At 39.4% G+C, this 18086-nt stretch overlaps 1 protein-coding gene across 3 annotated transcripts in view; it reads left to right on the top strand.

The window, feature by feature from the left end:
- The first annotated feature begins 3231 nt into the window (after positions 1–3231).
- LOC135490802 (uncharacterized) overlaps positions 3232–18086 on the top strand; it is a 33007-nt gene continuing 18152 nt past the window's right edge. The window contains exons 1-3 of one of the 3 annotated variants that reach the window (XM_064776314.1): positions 3232–3402; positions 4560–4692; positions 7917–8640. The gene's annotated coding sequence lies outside the window, so the exon portion shown is untranslated. Of the gene's footprint in view, positions 3403–4559; positions 4860–7916; positions 8641–18086 lie in introns of those variants that run through there. The other 2 variants (XM_064776313.1, XM_064776318.1) reach the window with 2 other exon arrangements.

Genomic DNA, 18086 nt, shown 5'->3' with positions numbered 1-18086 from the left:
GCCTGAGAGATACAATATTCTTAGCTTTTTGGATGTATGCAGAAATGTTGTTCAGGACGTGGGTAGGTACTTGCACCAGGACATGGATACAAATTAAGTGACGATTGCGGTGCAACGACTGGAAGGTGTCCGGACAAATTTATTTCGTGCGGCACACGAGTGGCCGCAAATCGGAGAACTAGCGGATATTATACAAACTATGCTGAGACAATTGGAAACGTTTGAAATTAATAGGTGAGTGGTTTATCTGTCGTACGCTTGTAACCTAACTGTCTCCATTAGGCTATTATATATGCCATGCACCATGGGGCCTATTTTTCCGGCACGTCAAATCCATGCACTGGTAGCATAGGGCTATCCGGCCCCGTGCATGGCCACATTGTATTGTACTCGGATTGCTTTTTAGACTAATGCAACTTCCAAGACATTTTGAAAAGTGATGAGGCTCTTTTTAGCTCTCCTGTCTGAGAGGTGAGCTTTGCATCCCCCCCCCCCAATTTAATGGAAATTTTGCATAAATTTTTAAAACTCAAAAATATGCAATGCATTAAGCAAAGGGTTTAATCACGAAATCAAAATCAAAACTAACCTCACCAAAACTAATTATTTTCCTATACTTGAAATCTGCTCTCAAATAATAATAATCGTAGACTCAACCACACTCAAATTACAATGCTTATAATCTGATAAAGCTATAATCTCCTGCATCCTGTTATCAAGTTGTCTAGAAGAGACCCTGACTGATGTTATGTAATAACATAGTCATTTCAGACATCCAGACCACCTGGAAACACAAGACTAAAGCTTACTTTACCACCATCAAAGAGCTTTACAGTATCCAGTTATGATATATAAACATTTTAATCTAAATCACACAACAACTTTGGTGGCAATCAACACATTAGATCAAACAACTTAACCAATCATCCATCTAATCATCAATCTAATCCATCAATCTACTAATCCTCAAGCATCCTCTAAATACACTAATGACATAAGCCATTATGAAATGTTCTAATGCTAAGTACGACACAAATAAAGCTTTGTAATCAAATTATTCCAACTCTGGTTTCATCAATCATTATAGTTCTACTTCCCATTTCAAACTCAAAAAGCATCTTTTTCTCACAATCCTCATTCAATGAACTACCTTTCAAAAACAATCTATCACACATTCTTATTGTCTCGTTAACTAAGAAAAATCCGTCCTTGTTCTTAAATGATAGTAAAGACAGTAGAGTTAAGTCCAGATTTGGCATTTGCCTCTCTCTGCAACTTAAAATATGACGTTGGCCATCGGATGGTCAGATGGCGGGCGGGCATAAACTTCGCTCTGGTGAAAATAAAATAACCAGTGTTCCTAATCGCCTAACGGTTTTCATATTCGTTTCACATCGTCCCTTTAACCAACGCATTGTCCTTTTTCGTTTCGTTATCATAACATCCATCCGGTTTAACTGTTGTATGATGCAAAATATACAGCAAATCAAGTCTGTAAGATAAAATGTCGCAGTCCCAATGCATCTTTCCTTCTCTCTTTTCTCTAACAATCCATAAAAAATCTTGTGAAAATTCTGGCCATTTCATTCATTATCGGTATACAGCATGCTGTTTTTCTGTTCAAAATAAAGTGTTAGGCTTGGCTGACACATCAAACACAAGATTTCTACCATAGCACACAATTCGATTGCTCTCTGACTCTGAGCATTCTAAGACAGATTCATCGGGGTTTACGCAAAATCGTGAAATTAAAGCTGAACTGTATGAACAAAAAACAGAAGCGTCCTAAAAAGACCACCGCCCCTAGAAATATGGTATTTTTATGTGCTGGTCAAGCCAATTGAAGACTGGCTTTGTTATGGCTTGCAGTACGCTACCTGGTGCGGAAGTGGTCTATTAATTTGAAGTAAGGTAATTTTTAAGTTAAAATAGGATTTTATGACCTTTTTTACGCCTGAAATGTTGTTTTACTGCATCAAAATTGCTTTTTAAAAAAGCATTGTACCTCCTTTTCATTCAGTCCTAGCGGAAACATTGCCTATGGGTCTACACTTCACGTCCATGTTAGTCAATACGCATACTGAAAGAGGGTCTAGTAGTGAGAAATTCGAACCTCCGCATGGCCAGCACACAGCCACACTACCCACCTGGCATACATGTATTCAAATTCAATGTGAATTTCTTTAACTTCTTTTTTTCAGGATACTTGCAGGTGTACGGTCAGGATTTCATTCTCAGCGTACTTGGAGTGGTCAAGTTGGCCCCCCAGCCTATGCAATTTCTCAACAACAATTGGGTAGTTGTAAAACAAGAAACACAGAAACGAAACAGAAACACAGAAACACAGAAACGAAACGCAGAAACCAGTCTTGTGGCGAATAATGGTCTGCAGACTCCATCTTGTTGCCATGGTTGTGGCCGCGAACGCAGGTGTAACTAAAACTGGTATTCAGTCGGAATGGAAGGAGGAATGCTCATTTCCCAATATCCCTTTTAGCCTCATCAACGTGTGCGCAGATTGGCAGCATCCGGCCTTGATCGTGCCCCTGACCTCCCCAATACACTACATGTATGTACTACACGGCGTAAATAGAAAATAGTCCTTCGAATAGCGAGTCCTGTTCTTTTGTACATTCCATGGCCTGTGCACGACACTAGGCTGAACTTCCCTACTGCAACCTCATTAACATAAACAGATATTTAAAGGGACTATTTAAAGGCAGCAGCTGGGCAGGCAAGATTGAGTTACTCCAAGTCCAAGTCTAGTGCCCGCCCGCCCCCCCCCCCCACTTTACTCTATTCTAGTCGCCAAAATTGGTCTCTCACGTCTCACATAACGTCGAAATGATTCACCCATGTACTGGTACCGTACCTTGCATTTAGTGCTGCATCAGACGGGATTTGTAGGATGATCCTGGTACTTCATGTGAATTGAACACTACAAGGCAAGATGTTGCACTGCACCTTCATTTAAAATAACATGCTGTAGGAATCGAATCGAACCTACCAAAGTACTACACCACCACCTCAAAAGACTTCACCCTTATCGTGCCGCCCCCCCCCCCCCCCCCCCCCAAGTTGCTCCATGTATCCCCTCAACAACTCTATTGCATTCCGGCTGGCCGCAACCCACCAATCTCAGATTTTACTTTTAAACGACAATAACAACGGATTGGGCAAGGAAAGTATCGGCGTGCCGCTTGATTCCAACTTTTATGAAAACCCGTTTGATTTTCGTTTCTGCGTTTCATTTCTGCGTTTCTGTGTTTCTGTTTTGTTTCTGTGTTTCTTGTTTTACAACTACCCACAACAATTGGAATTTTTGTTTGACCTCGATTTCACTGTTCCAAGGATTGCAACTATGCTACATGTTTCTGTATCAACAGTGCGCCGCAGGTTGAGGTAAGTCATTTGCTCAAAACTCATGATATAGCATGTCTAGAGCCTAGAGGCAATAAATAATGCAGGCTACTGTGGGCTATATTATTAATACTTATTTTAGGCCATTCAACAAAAAATACATGTACTTGTCAACAGTCAGTCAACTTGATAATAGTTGGTGGGGTGGACCTTTGATAATCAATATTTGAGCCCCTAAGAACCTGACTGGGCCATCCCATCTTCGTGTTCTTTAGAGATAATGGGACTCAAAGTTTTCAGTCCTTTGTCTTGTCATACAGGTAATTGGAAATGCGAAATACCGGGTGGCCAAAAATAAACGTTTTGAACTTGGATCTCAAAACTAATTTGAATTCTCGGGTGTCTTGAAAATTTACACAGGGAATTAACATGGATTAAATTGGCTGCTGAATGTTGTTAAAAATTACATAGTCATTGTCATAGCTAAAACTGTACATAAAAACTAAGCAGTTGCACATGTTTCAAAAAACCCAAATTAGCTTGTCTGGCGGGATATTTCCTTCTTCAAAAACCACACCCCTGACAGCTAATATTGTGAAACGGAAATTCCTATCTGTATTTTTCTTGCTTTGCGATACTCCTTAAAGTTCTACCTTTACTTGGGCCTAAACGGGTCATGTATTATGCCGGGTGTTCGATCCACCTTACAATGTATTGTAAGATGTTGATGGATTGAAAACTGTTGTCTGTTTCCCTGGTTGACTCATTTTGTTTAGTTGTCCCTGGTCGCTCGCAGAGAAAATACCTGCCGTCCGTCCATCTGTACGGCCACTTGTGAGCGCGAAATCCGTAGAAGTAAGCCAGGTATCAAATTAAAAACACCCGACTGAGAATATTTTTTTCATAATAGATATTTAGCTTCGTTTTCACCACTGAGGTTTGGGTGAGACAACCCAAACCGCTTGGGTTGGTGCAAAATGTGGAGTCATTTCAAAAGCATTTAAAACACCACATAAGTCGATATTTAATTTGAGATGTTTTTAGAATAGAAATTGATACCTCAATGTCGTTATTGATTGTCTCACCCAAACCGGTCGGGTGGAGCCAAAATATTGGCCAAAACCGCGGCATAGCGAGGTTTTGGTCTACATAGATTCTGATAGATTCTCTGAAACATTCTGTATTATTATATCTTTCAGATATTATTCCTTGTCATACAGATTGCGTCGTACCAGGATAAACAATATGCAACTTGATGCAGTTGTCCGCACCATCTGTTCCTTCAATCGACATCCATGACATCTTGGCTACAGATTAGGTCACGCCAGGCTTGTAAGCGAGAATATCTATGTTTCTCGGCAGCGAGTTAGAGATAGTATGCTTCGAGTAGACCCGACATCGGTGGCATTAAGGTGGTGTCATTCAATTAGGAGGCGTTCATACAGGGTTGCAGGACCAAATTCCCTTTGGCATATAGATGGGAACCATAAGTTGATTAGGTATGTACCATCACCAAGTCCATTAACTTTTCAATTTCCGTTCAAAAGAGAACTCTTGTAAAAACATTTTTGGTATGTATTTTGGGTGTGACTAGAGGAAAGTTCATTTCAAAAAAGGGACTTGTTTGATTCTTGATATATAACACCTGGGCAGCCACCTTGAAATCGGTTTCTGTCAATTTAAAGTAGAACCATTTGTCAGGTGAAATTAATTTTTGGTCTGAATGTTGGGGATGACTAGAGGAAAGTTCCTTTCGAAAATTGGCTCATTCGATTCTCGATATGACAACCAGGGTGGCCATCTTGAAATCACTTTCTATCAATTTGCACCACGCCTAATCCGTATTCCCGCACTCCCCATTTCCAAAACAGCATAGTGGATGTCACGTCCACTATCGGCATCATTCATAGACCTTTGCTGGAATAAATCATGCTATAATCGAAAAGTGTAATCCTTTACATTATATTACAATGGTGGTATCAAAATAAAAAATATTTTCATTGTGCAGTGATGAATAAAGTCCTCTAAGTCTAAACACACCTGCGTGTGGTAAAAAAACCTAAAAAGTTCTCAAACTGCTTTTTAGCTCACCTCTTAGCAGAGGTGAGCTTATCCCATACCGTGGCGTCCGTCGTCCGTCGTCGTCGTCGGCGTCGTCGTCGTCGTCGTCGTCCGTCGTCCGTTAGCAGGGCACGTTTCGTAACTGTTAGAGCTATTGAGTTGAAACTTGGTACACATGTACCCTTATGTAATGACACCTTGGAGACCAAGTTTCGGTCCAATTCGTTTCATAGTTTGGCCACCAGGGGGCCAAACGTTAAAAGTGAAAATATGCAATATCTCCCTTAATAGTAGTCGGGAAATTTTGAAAAAAATATGGTAGGTACTTCTAGCAAAGGTGCATCATATATCCTCCGGGTTTTTGATTTGACCTCCTTTTCAAGGTCACAAGAGGTCAAATGGTGTAAATTGGCCGTTAGGATGTAACGATGGCACGTTTCTAAACTGCAATGACTATTGATACCAAATTTGGTACACATTCACCCCTTAGTCAGGTGATCTCAGGGACCGATGTTTGGTCCAATATGATTCACCACTTGACCACCAGGGGGCAAAATCCAAAAACCTTAAAAATGTGATTATTCCTTTACTTCTTGCCCGATTGCCACCAATTCGATATCATGGGTACATCTAACCACCATACAGTATATGTCACACAGGTTTTTAATTTGACCTTCTTGTCAAGGTCACAGAGGTCAAATGGCGTAAATTCGCCGTCAGGCTGTAACTATGGCACGTTTCTTAACTGCAATGACTATTGATCACAAATTAAGTACACATGTACCCCTTGGTCAGATGATCTCAGGTACTGAAGTTTGGTGCGATCTGATTTGCCGTTTAGCCTCCAGGGAGGGGGCCAAATCCTAAGTTCTTCAAAATGCCATTATTCCTACTTGCCCGATTGGCACCAATTTTATATCATAGGTACATCTAATTCTAACAACCATTCAATGTGTCACCCGGGTCTTCTTTGATTTGACCTACTTTTCAAGGTCACAGAGGTCGAATGTACTGTAAATTGGCCATTTTGGGGAAATTGTAATTGCTTGGACCTACATCAAACCTAACACTACATGACACAATACCATGCTCTTTATCCATCTTTCCTCCACGTGAGGTGAGCACAATGGCCCTGGCCATTTCATTTCCTGCAATATAATGAGACTGTTCTTCTGACCAGAATGATGCCGATTGGAAAACTAGATCATACATACATGTCTAAATATATTTTTTACTAATTTTGCTAATCCGAGGTCACGTGACCGACCTCAATAATTTAAAAACCAATTTGCATAATGTTTTATCCTGGAAATGAACTGTAGTCTTCTGCAAAGAAGTTCTAACTAAGGCTATGTAGGGGAGCCAAGTGCAAGAATTGTGCAAAAAAAAGGGTTTTTAGGTTACAAGTGCTATAAACATTTTTGGGTAGGTACATCCATTCTATGAATTGAGGGGTTTGCCTAGCCATCTCTTGGAAACTCCTGTTGTGGACCATTATGAGACTCGAAAAAATACCCAAAACGTCATTTGTGTATAGGAATCATTGAAGAATATCATCCGATGAGGTATCGTCTGAAAGGGTTTGGCCTAGGCTACGATTTGAAATAGATTGATTATTGACCACACCTTTATTTAGTAATTTAGATCAGCAGAGGTCAAAATGTTCTCCCGGAAGGGCCGAAGTAACAATCTAGGATGTCTCCGCATTAAAAGTCCTGGTGTGACCTTACCAACTGGAGCAATTGAATGAAATTAACACATATTTTTTATTTAAAAGAGTACCTTATTTTTGATAAATATAGTCTTAGGGTATTTAAGACTATCCCCATTTTGTTTATTGACAAAAAGAGTTCCCAAGAGAAATGGCTGAGTAGACCTCTCAATTCATATGTAGAATAGATTGGGCTACCAAAAAATGTTTAAGCTAAGGCACACATGACGAACAAAATGACATAAACATTTTGTTCAAGATGACCGTTGTGTGCATGCATGTGACAAAAACAAAAACATTTGTTCCTGGAGAATTTTTTTCGGATATTTTTGTGGAAAACAGATATGCGCCAAATGTGAACATGGTCATCAGGCAATCGTTGATGACGCTCAGCATTTTTGACGTGACTCACTAGTGTCAAATGGTCCATCGTCTGTAGGTGTCGACGCTGAAAACATGACAAACAGCATGTCCCCTGGGCTCTTGAGCCCATTGTAAAATACTCGTATTGACCAGTGTTGTCGATCGGCCCTTTTGGCACTTTGCAAGCTGCTTTGTTCGGGAGCCCATGGGACATCCTGTATGTATACATACTGTCGTGGTTCTTCTACTACAACCACCCCGCACCCTTGCACTGTTATGCCAATAAATAGCTTGTTTGTAATGTAGTGGGCAGCCAGAATGCCATTAGCAGGGGCACATTTTTTGTCCAAATTGTTTCGACCACAATTAGTCCTGTGAATATCACTTTGATATACTTATGTATTTTATTTTATATTTTCAGATGGGGCTTTGTCATCCATGGTGGTATTGATGGGTACAGCCGTTTGATGGTTTTTCTGTCCATTGCGTGCAACAATCGTGCAGCAACCATGCTAAGATCTTTTCGGACTGCCACCTCAACATATGGAATACCATCAAGAGTAAGGGCGGATCGTGGAACAGAAAACAATGAAGTCGAGACCTATATGAACGTCAATCGTGGGATGAACAGAGGGAGCATGATTCGTGGCCGCTCTGTTCATAATCAAAGGATTGAAAGATTTTGGCGTGACCTTTTCCACGGTTCGACTAATGTCTATTATGATCTTTTTTATTTTATGGAGGACTCTGATATCCTTGATATAAATAACAATATCCATCGTTGGTCCCTTCAATATGTTTTACACCTCGTATGCAGAGAAACATCACCATTTTCCAAAATCAGTGGAATAATCACCGACTTTCCTCAGAACGTGGTCATACCCCTTGCCAACTTTATATTGAGGGTATTCTACGTCTGTTAGGTTCAGGACATTCTCATATCGATAATATGTTTTATGACCCTGGTAGTGATGACCATTTGGAGCCAAATGATCTTCCAGATTATGGTATTGATTGGGAAGGACCGACCGCAAATGAGACTGATACAGTTCATGTAGCTGACTCTGATTGTCCACTTTCTGCAGAACATTTTGATCATTTGCAAGACTCCATTTCGCCTCTTGGAGAACCCTCAGATCGCTATGGTATCAGCATATATTTGAGTGTATTGTATTTTATTAGCTCCCGTGACTCTTGAGTGAAGTTATTTCATCACTTCCTTGCACCCAGCAGCTATTATTTTTTGCGAATTTTATTGAGTCACTGTTTGTTTCTTGAAAATATTTGTGTTTTTTCAACATACAGGGTGTCCCAGAAAAAAGGTAATCCTGGCAAAAAGGGTTAATGTGATGAGATCATGCATTTTAACACTTTTGGCATTGGCAAGCCATTGCTTCTTAGTAAATCAGAAGCTATGAGCTTTCCATTGATGCTACTGTGACACCCATGCTGCTACGCATGACTGAGCACCAAGGCTTGTTCATCGAAAGAGGAGGAGGCCACGTGGAGGGTGTCAGGGCTTAATCTGTAAAATTCTGGATTTATCAGGGAACAAAATGTATCTGAAAGAGGGTAAGCTGTTATTGGTTATTTAAACACGAATGCTTTTGTGCCCACATAATCTGGCATAACATCAGGATGGAGTTTCCCAACTTGGAATAAGGTAAAATCTGCAAGTCTTTTTCAGAGCCTTGGTGCTCAGTCATGCGTAGCAGCATGGGTGTCACAGTAGCATCAATGGAAAGCTCATAGCTTCTGATTTACTTTTTGACATTCAAATTGCCCTCATTCAATGGACATTCCTATATGATCCTATATGATCAGTTGTTTTATAGTTATTAACAAATTTCTGGGGGGATTTACTTTTGTTAAGGTGTTTAGTATGGGTAGGTTTTATTCCATCGTCACGCGACTGGCGAGGGTTGGTGTCTGTTGTCACAACATTAGCTTGTTGACTCCTGATCCACCTCCACCAGAAAGTAACTGTACAGTTTAAGGTGGAATACGTTTCAATGCAAAACCGCAGGATCCCATTGTAAATCATGTAAAAAGATTCACTTTTATTGTAAAAACCATTACGTAAGTCATGGCAGAAAAGTTGCATTTCCTCAAAACGACCTCAAGGGAATTTATTGGCTTTTGCATCTGAACACTTCAACTGTTTTTTAGCCTATTGGCCTTGCAGCAACACAACAGAACACATCCTCTCCTTTCAGTCATGTTTTATCCACAAATTCTTCTGATTATATTCGCCAAAACAGAAGTAAAAACGACACTTTAATTATCATTACAGAATATCTTTTATTTCGTAATTGCATAATTCGAGATACTAAGTTTAGTTAACTTTCAATTTCTCTCTAAATAAAGTAACATATTGGAGAAAGTGCAAACCATCTCTATTCCTAGACAAATCATACGAGACATAAGTTGTACTTCCACCTATCATAAAACCCCGTGTTTTTTCAAAACCCGTGTCTTCGCCGTGTGTCAAAAAACCCGGGGCGCACTTACACCTATCAGTGGTGTTAGATAATGGTTAATAGCCCCGGCGACAGGTGCGCTGTAGGTAGGGTGCTCTCCTGTGTTTCTTACCCGTTGGAGGGGAATTTCGAGATTCATTAGAGTTTAATGGCGACCACCACAAACCGAAGTTAAAAGAGACAGGACCACTAATGAATATTCATAGGTTGGAGGGTCCAGGCCTATCTATTAGACGAGTGCATGTTTTTTACTCTCAAGTACATATTTGGAGAGGTATTGAAAAAATATTTGTTGTGGCAAGTCTACAGATATAAAGAAATTATTTGATGAAAAAATTAATTTCGAATTTTGCTAATTGGGTAATAGGGGGCGTGTTTTGAGTTTTTCCTGCCAGTTGGCTGAAAAGAGTGGAAATATCAAAGTCTGTCTAATTTGTCGATTAAAAAAAAATTTCCGTGGTCAATCACCAATTTCCATCGCACCAGTTACTCGCAAGACTAACCCGTATATCATATCCGAATTTCAGTTTCACTACTTGACACATTCTTTGATGCGTCGTGGTCAAACATTGACAATTTAACTGCTAAAAGGCTTAAAAAATCAATTGTGGTCTTGTCTCCATTTACACTACATTTTGGGTCAATATAGTGAAAAATTTGAATGTGCTCAAATCACTCTAATTCATTTAGAATATTGTATTGCTGATGATTTAAGGTCAAAACAAGCTAAAATAATGAGAAAAAAACTTAATTTGACCCCAATATGAGCCAACCTAGCCCCGGTCTAAGTTCGGTTTCATTTTTACAAGTCTTGTTGTGTTGCCATTCATTTTGTAATTTCTTTGAAACTTCTTAGGCCTTGATTCTGAAAGTTGTTCCCTAAGCAGCAAAGATATTCCTGAATCACATCCTAAATTTTCAGCTCCATAGCTTACTTATTCTGGCCAGGGCTGGTCTTTGAATTTGGTGCTGTTGGCTGCAAAATCATGACTTTTTGTCCATTTTGTCCTCTTTCGTCGCTTTGGCACAGTTGTACCACTCTTTGGTATGTCTCTCATTTCTCCCAAAATGTCCAGATATGACTTTCCTTTGTTGGAGAGTTGTGGGATGTCATGTACATTGGTTTGAAAAAATTCTCAAAATGTTAACCCCTGAAATGTACCTTCATTTACACTACATTTTGGGTCAATATAGTGAAAAATTTGAATGTGCTCAAATCACTCTAATTCATTTAGAATATTGTATTGCTGATGATTTAAGGTCAAAACAAGCTAAAATAATGAGAAAAAAACTTAATTTGACCCCAATATGAGCCAACCTAGCCCCGGTCTAAGTTCGGTTTCATTTTTACAGGTCTTTTTGTGTTACCATTCATTTTGTAATTTCTTTGAAACTTCTTAGGCCTTGATTCTGAAAGTTGTTCCCTAAGCAGCAAAGATATTCCTGAATCACATCCTAAATTTTCAGCTCCATAGCTTACTTATTCTGGCCAGGGCTGGTCTTTGAATTTGGTGCTGTTGGCTGCAAAATCATGACTTTTTGTCCATTTTGTCCTCTTTCGTCGCTTTGGCACAGTTGTACCACTCTTTGAAATGTCTCTCATTTCTCCCAAAATGTCCAGATATGACTTTCCTTTGTTGGAGAGTTGTGGGATGTCATGTACATTGGTTTGAAAAAATTCTCAAAATGTTAACCCCTGAAATGTACCTTCATTTACACTACATTTTGGGTCAATATAGTGAAAAATTTGAATGTGCTCAAATCACTCTAATTCATTTAGAATATTGTATTGCTGATGATTTAAGGTCAAAACAAGCTAAAATAATGAGAAAAAAACTTAATTTGACCCCAATATGAGCCAACCTAGCCCCGGTCTAAGTTCGGTTTCATTTTTACAAGTCTTGTTGTGTTGCCATTTATTTTGTTATTTCTTTGAAACTTCTTAGGCCTTGATTCTGAAAGTTGTTCCCTAAGCAGCAAAGATATTCCTAAATCACATCCTAAATTTTCAGCTCCATAGCTTACTTATTCTGGCCAGGGCTGGTCTTTGAATTTGGTGCTGTTGGCTGCAAAAACATGACTTTTTGTCCATTTTGTCCTCTTTCGTCGCTTTGGCACAGTTGTACCACTCTTTGAAATGTCTCTCATTTCTCCCAAAATGTCCAGATATGACTTTCCTTTGTTGGAGAGTTGTGGGATGTCATGTACATTGGTTTGAAAAAATACTCAAAATGTTAACCCCTGAAATGTACCTTCATTGAGACAAGACCACTAATGAATATTCATAGGTTGGAGGGTCCAGGCCTATCTATTAGACGAGTGCATGTTTTTTACTCTCAAGTACATATTTGGAGAGGTATTGAAAAAATATTTGTTGTGGCAAGTCTACAGAAATAAAGAAATTATTTGATGAAAAAATTGATTTCGAATTTTGCTAATTAGCTCACCTCTTAGCAGAGGTGAGCTTATCCCATACCGTGGCGTCCGTCGTCCGTCGTCGTCGTCGTCGTCGTCGTCGTCGTCGTCGTCGTCGTCGTCGTCGTCGTCGTCGTCGTCGTCCGTCGTCGTCCGTCGTCCGTTAGCAGGGCACGTTTCGTAACTGTTAAAGCTATTGAGTTGAAACTTGGTACACATGTACCCTTATGTAATGACACCTTGGAGACCAAGTTTCGGTCCGATTCGTTTCATGGTTTGGCCACCAGGGGGCCAAACGTTAAAAGTGAAAATATGCAATATCTCCCTTAATAGTAGTCGGGAAATTTTGAAAAAAATATGGTAGGTACTTCTAGCAAAGGTGCATCATATATCCTCCGGGTTTTTGATTTGACCTCCTTTTCAAGGTCACAGAGGTCAAATGGTGTAAATTGGCCGTTAGGATGTAACGATGGCACGTTTCTAAACGGCAATGGCTATTGATACCAAATTTGGTACACATTTACCCCTTAGTCAGGTGATCTTAGGGACCGAAGTTTGGTCCAATATGATTCACCACTTGTCCACCAGGGGGCAAAATCCAAAAACCTTAAAAATGTGATTATTCCTTAACTTCTTGCCCGATTGCCACCAATTTGATATCATGGGTACATCTAACCACCATACAGTATATGTCACACAGTTTTTTAATTTGACCTTCTTGTCAAGGTCACAGAGGTCAAATGGCGTAAATTCGCCGTCAGGCCGTAACTATGGCACGTTTCTTAACTGCAATGACTATTGATCACAAATTAAGTACACATGTACCCCTTGGTCAGGTGATCTTAGGTACCGAAGTTTGGTGCGATCTGATTTGCCGTTTGGCCTCCAGGGAGGGGGCCAAATCCTAATCTCTTCAAAATGCCATTATTCCTAGTAATGACTTGCCCGATTGGCACCAATTTTATATCATAGGTACATCTAATTCTAACAACCATTCAATGTGTCACCCGGGTCTTCTTTGATTTGACCTACTTTTCAAGGTCACAGAGGTCGAATGTATTGTAAATTGGCCATTTTGGGGAAATTGTAATTGCTTGGACCTACATCAAACCTAACACTACATGACACAATACCATGCTCTTTATCCATCTTTCCTCCACATGAGGTGAGCACAATGGCCCTGGCCATTTCATTGGGTAATTGGGGGCGTGTTTTGAGTTTTTCCTGCCAGTTGCTGAAAAGAGTGGAAATATCAAAGTCTGTCTAATTTGTCGATTAAACAAAAATTTCCGTGGTCAATCACCAATTTCCATCGCACCAGTTACTCGCAAGACTAACCCGTATATCATATCCGAATTTCAGTTTCACTACTTGACGCATTCTTTGATGCGTCGTGGTCAAACATTGACTATTTAACTGCTAAAAGGCTTAAAAAATCAATTGTGGTCTTGTCTCCATTTACACTACATTTTGGGTCAATATAGTGAAAAATTTGAAAGTGCTCAAATCACTCTAATTCATTTAGAATATTGTATTGCTGATGATTTAAGGTCAAAACAAGCTAAAATAATGAGAAAAAAACTTAATTTGACCCCAATAGGAGCCAACCTAGCCCCGGTCTAAGTTCGGTTTCATTGGCTCACCGTAGGGTAGTCTATACAACACCGCAGTGTCCGTTGTCCGTCGTCGTCGTCGTCGTCGTTGTCCGTCGTATCCTATTTCAAAAACAGTGGCACGTTTTTTAACCGCTAGGCCTATGAACTTAAAACTTTGTACACATGACCCCCTAGGTCAGATGACCCGTGACACTAAATTTCTGTCCGATCTGATTCTCTACTTGGCCACCAGGGGGCCAAATGTGGATATCTAAAAAGTGTGATATCTCGCTTATTAGTGACTTGTTTTCGATAAAACTTTTGTGGTAGGTACTCATAGCAAGGATACATCATATATCTTACGTTTTTTTAATTTGATTTACTTTTCAAGGTCGCAGAGGTCAAATGGCGTGAATTGGCTGTTTGAGTGTAACTATGGCACGTTTCTCAACCACCAAAGCTATGAGCTTGAAACTTGGTACATATAACCCCCTATATCAGATAACCTCTGGTGCTGAATTTCAGCCTGATCTGATTCTTGATTTGGCCACCAGGGGGCCAAAACTGAAAAAGTAAGAAGTGCAATAGCCTGTTTATTAGCAAAATTGTTTTTGATGAAATTTTTATGGCAGGGACCCCTAGCAAGGTTACCTCAGATGTTGCACGATTTTTCGGAATTGACCTACTTTTTAAAGGTCGCAGAGGTCAAATGGCGTAAATTTGCCGTTTGAGTGTAACTATGGCACGTTTCTCAACCGCAACAGTAATGAACTTGAAACTTTGAACAAATGACCCCCTAGGTCAGTTGACCTTTTACACTGAATTTTGGTTCGGTCTGATTATTGACTTGGCCACCAGGGGGCCCAAACTCAAAACTCAAAAAGTGTGATTTCTCGCTTATTACTGATTTGTTTTTGATAAAAGTTTCATGGTAGGTACTCCTAGCAAGGATACATCACATATCTTACGGGTTTTTGATTTAACCCACCTTTCAAGTTCACAGAGGTCAAAGTTGAAAACTTTACCGTTCTTAGTACGTTTTGTCGTTGTTCAATGTAAAGAGTTTTAATTTTGTGTAATGATGCATCTAAGAAGCCACTATTTGTATGCCAAGTTTCAGCCAGATCGGAATTCAAATATGGCCGAAATTGCATGTTTTGTGGGTTTTTCCTCGTATTGTGGCAATCCAAAGGTCGTGAGTTCAAACCCCGGTCAAGGACAGCCAAAAATATTTGTATTTTTCATCTTTTCCTTTTTTCTTTTCTGAGTTCTATCTTACATTTTCTTCATTTTTTGATTTATTTGGTGCCATAGATTTAATTAGGCGGCCATCTTGGAAATCGTTTTTTGCCGATTGCTGTAGTGAGTGATGAGTGATGAAATTGTTATGGTCAGGTGGATGTGTCTACATCACATATCACCCTGGTTTGTTATTTGACCTACCTGTCGGGGTCACTGAGGTCAAAGTTAAAAATATATTCACCATTGTCATACTGTAGCACTTTCTGTAACTGTCTACTAAAAATACTTACGGTGAGCACAATGGCCCCTGGCCGTTTCATTTTTACAAGTCTTGTTGTGTTGCCATTCATTTTGTAATTTCTTTGAAACTTCTTAGGCCTTGATTCTGAAAGTTGTTCCCTAAGCAGCAAAGATATTCTTAAGTCACATCCTAAATTTTCAGCTCCATAGCTTACTTATTCTGGCCAGGGCTGGTCTTTGAATTTGGTGCTGTTGGCTGCAAAATCATGACTTTTTGTCCTCTTTCGTCGCTTTGGCACAGTTGTACCACTCTTTGAAATGTCTCTCATTTCTCCCAAAATGTCCAGATATGACTTTCCTTTGTTGGAGAGTTGTGGGATGTCATGTACATTGGTTTGAAAAAATTCTCAAAATGTTAACCCCTGAAATGTACCTTCATTTACACTACATTTTGGGTCAATATAGTGAAAAATTTGAATGTGCTCAAATCACTCTAATTCATTTAGAATATTGTATTGCTGATGATTTAAGGTCAAAACAAGCTAAAATAATGAGAAAAAAACTTAATTTGACCCCAATATGAGCCAACCTAGCCCCGGTCTAAGTTCGGTTTCATTTTTACAAGTCTTGTTGTGTTGCCATTCATTTTGTAATTTCTTTGAAACTTCTTAGGCCTTGATTCTGAAAGTTGTTCCCTAAGCAGCAAAGATATTCCTAGTAAATCACATCCTAAATTTTCAGCTCCATAGCTTACTTATTCTGGCCAGGGCTGGTCTTTTAATTTGGTGCTGTTGGCTGCAAAATCATGACTTTTTGTCCATTTTGTCCTCTTTCGTCGCTTTGGCACAGTTGTACCACTCTTTGAAATGTCTCTCATTTCTCCCAAAATGTCCAGATATGACTTTCCTTTTTGGAGAGTTGTGGGATGTCATGTACATTGGTTTGAAAAAATTCTCAAAATGTTAACCCCTGAAATGTACCTTCATTGAGACAAGACCACTAATGAATATTCATAGGTTGGAGGGTCCAGGCCTATCTATTAGACGAGTGCATGTTTTTTACTCTCAAGTACATATTTGGAGAGGTATTGAAAAAATATTTGTTGTGGCAAGTCTACAGATATAAAGAAATTATTTGATGAAAAAATTAATTTCGAATTTTGCTAATTGGGTAATAGGGGGCGTGTTTTGAGTTTTTCCTGCCAGTTGGCTGAAAAGAGTGGAAATATCAAAGTCTGTCTAATTTGTCGATTAAACAAAAATTTCCGTGGTCAATCACCAATTTCCATCACACCAGTTACTCGCAAGACTAACCTGTATATCATATCCGAATTTCAGTTTCACTACTTGACGCATTCTTTGATGCGTCGTGGTCAAACATTGACAATTTAACTGCTAAAAGGCTTAAAAAATCAATTGTGGTCTTGTCTCTATTTACACTACATTTTGGGTCAATATAGTGAAAAATTTGAATGTGCTCAAATCACTCTAATTCATTTAGAATATTGTATTGCTGATGATTTAAGGTCAAAACAAGCTAAAATAATGAGAAAAAAACTTAATTTGACCCCAATATGAGCCAACCTAGCCCCGGTCTAAGTTCGGTTTCATTTTTACAAGTCTTGTTGTGTTGCCATTCATTTTGTAATTTCTTTGAAACTTCTTAGGCCTTGATTCTGAAAGTTGTTCCCTAAGCAGCAAAGATATTCCTAAATCACATCCTAAATTTTCAGCTCCATAGCTTACTTATTCTGGCCAGGGCTGGTCTTTGAATTTGGTGCTGTTGGCTGCAAAATCATGACTTTTTGTCCATTTTGTCCTCTTTCGTCGCTTTGGCACAGTTGTACCACTCTTTGAAATGTCTCTCATTTCTCCCAAAATGTCCAGATATGACTTTCCTTTGTTGGAGAGTTGTGGGATGTCATGTACATTGGTTTGAAAAAATTCTCAAAATGTTAACCCCTGAAATGTACCTTCATTTACACTACATTTTCGGTCAATATAGTGAAAAATTTGAATGTGCTCAAATCACTCTAATTCATTTAGAATATTGTATTGCTGATGATTTAAGGTCAAAACAAGCTAAAATAATGAGAAAAAAACTTAATTTGACCCCAATATGAGCCAACCTAGCCCCGGTCTAAGTTCGGTTTCATTTTTGGCTCACCGTAGGGGAGTCTTTACAATACCGCAGTGTCCGTCGTCCGTCGTCGTCTGTCGTCGTCGTCGTCCGTCGTCGTCGTCGTATCCTGTTTCAAAAACAGTGGCACGTTTCTTAACCGCTAAGCCTATGAACTTGTAACTTTGTACACAGGACTCCCTTGGTCAGATGACCTGTGACACTAAATTTCGGTCCGATCTGATTCTTAATTTGGCCACCAGGGGGCTGAATGTAGATATCTAAAAAGTGTGATATCTCGCTTATTAATGACTTGTTTGGAATGAAATTTTTGTGGTAGGTACTCATAGCAAGGATACATCATATATCATACGGGTTTTTAATTTGACCTACTTTTCAAGGTCACAGAGGTCAAATGGCGTAAATTGGCTGTTTCAGTGTAACTATGGCACGTTTTTCAACCTCCACAGCTATGAACTTGAAACTTAGTACATTTACCCC

Source organism: Lineus longissimus, chromosome 7 (assembly GCF_910592395.1).
Source record: "Lineus longissimus chromosome 7, tnLinLong1.2, whole genome shotgun sequence".
NCBI lineage: Eukaryota > Metazoa > Nemertea > Pilidiophora > Heteronemertea > Lineidae > Lineus > Lineus longissimus.
Note: the sequence above shows the minus strand (reverse complement) of the source record. Positions and strands in the feature narration are given on the sequence as shown.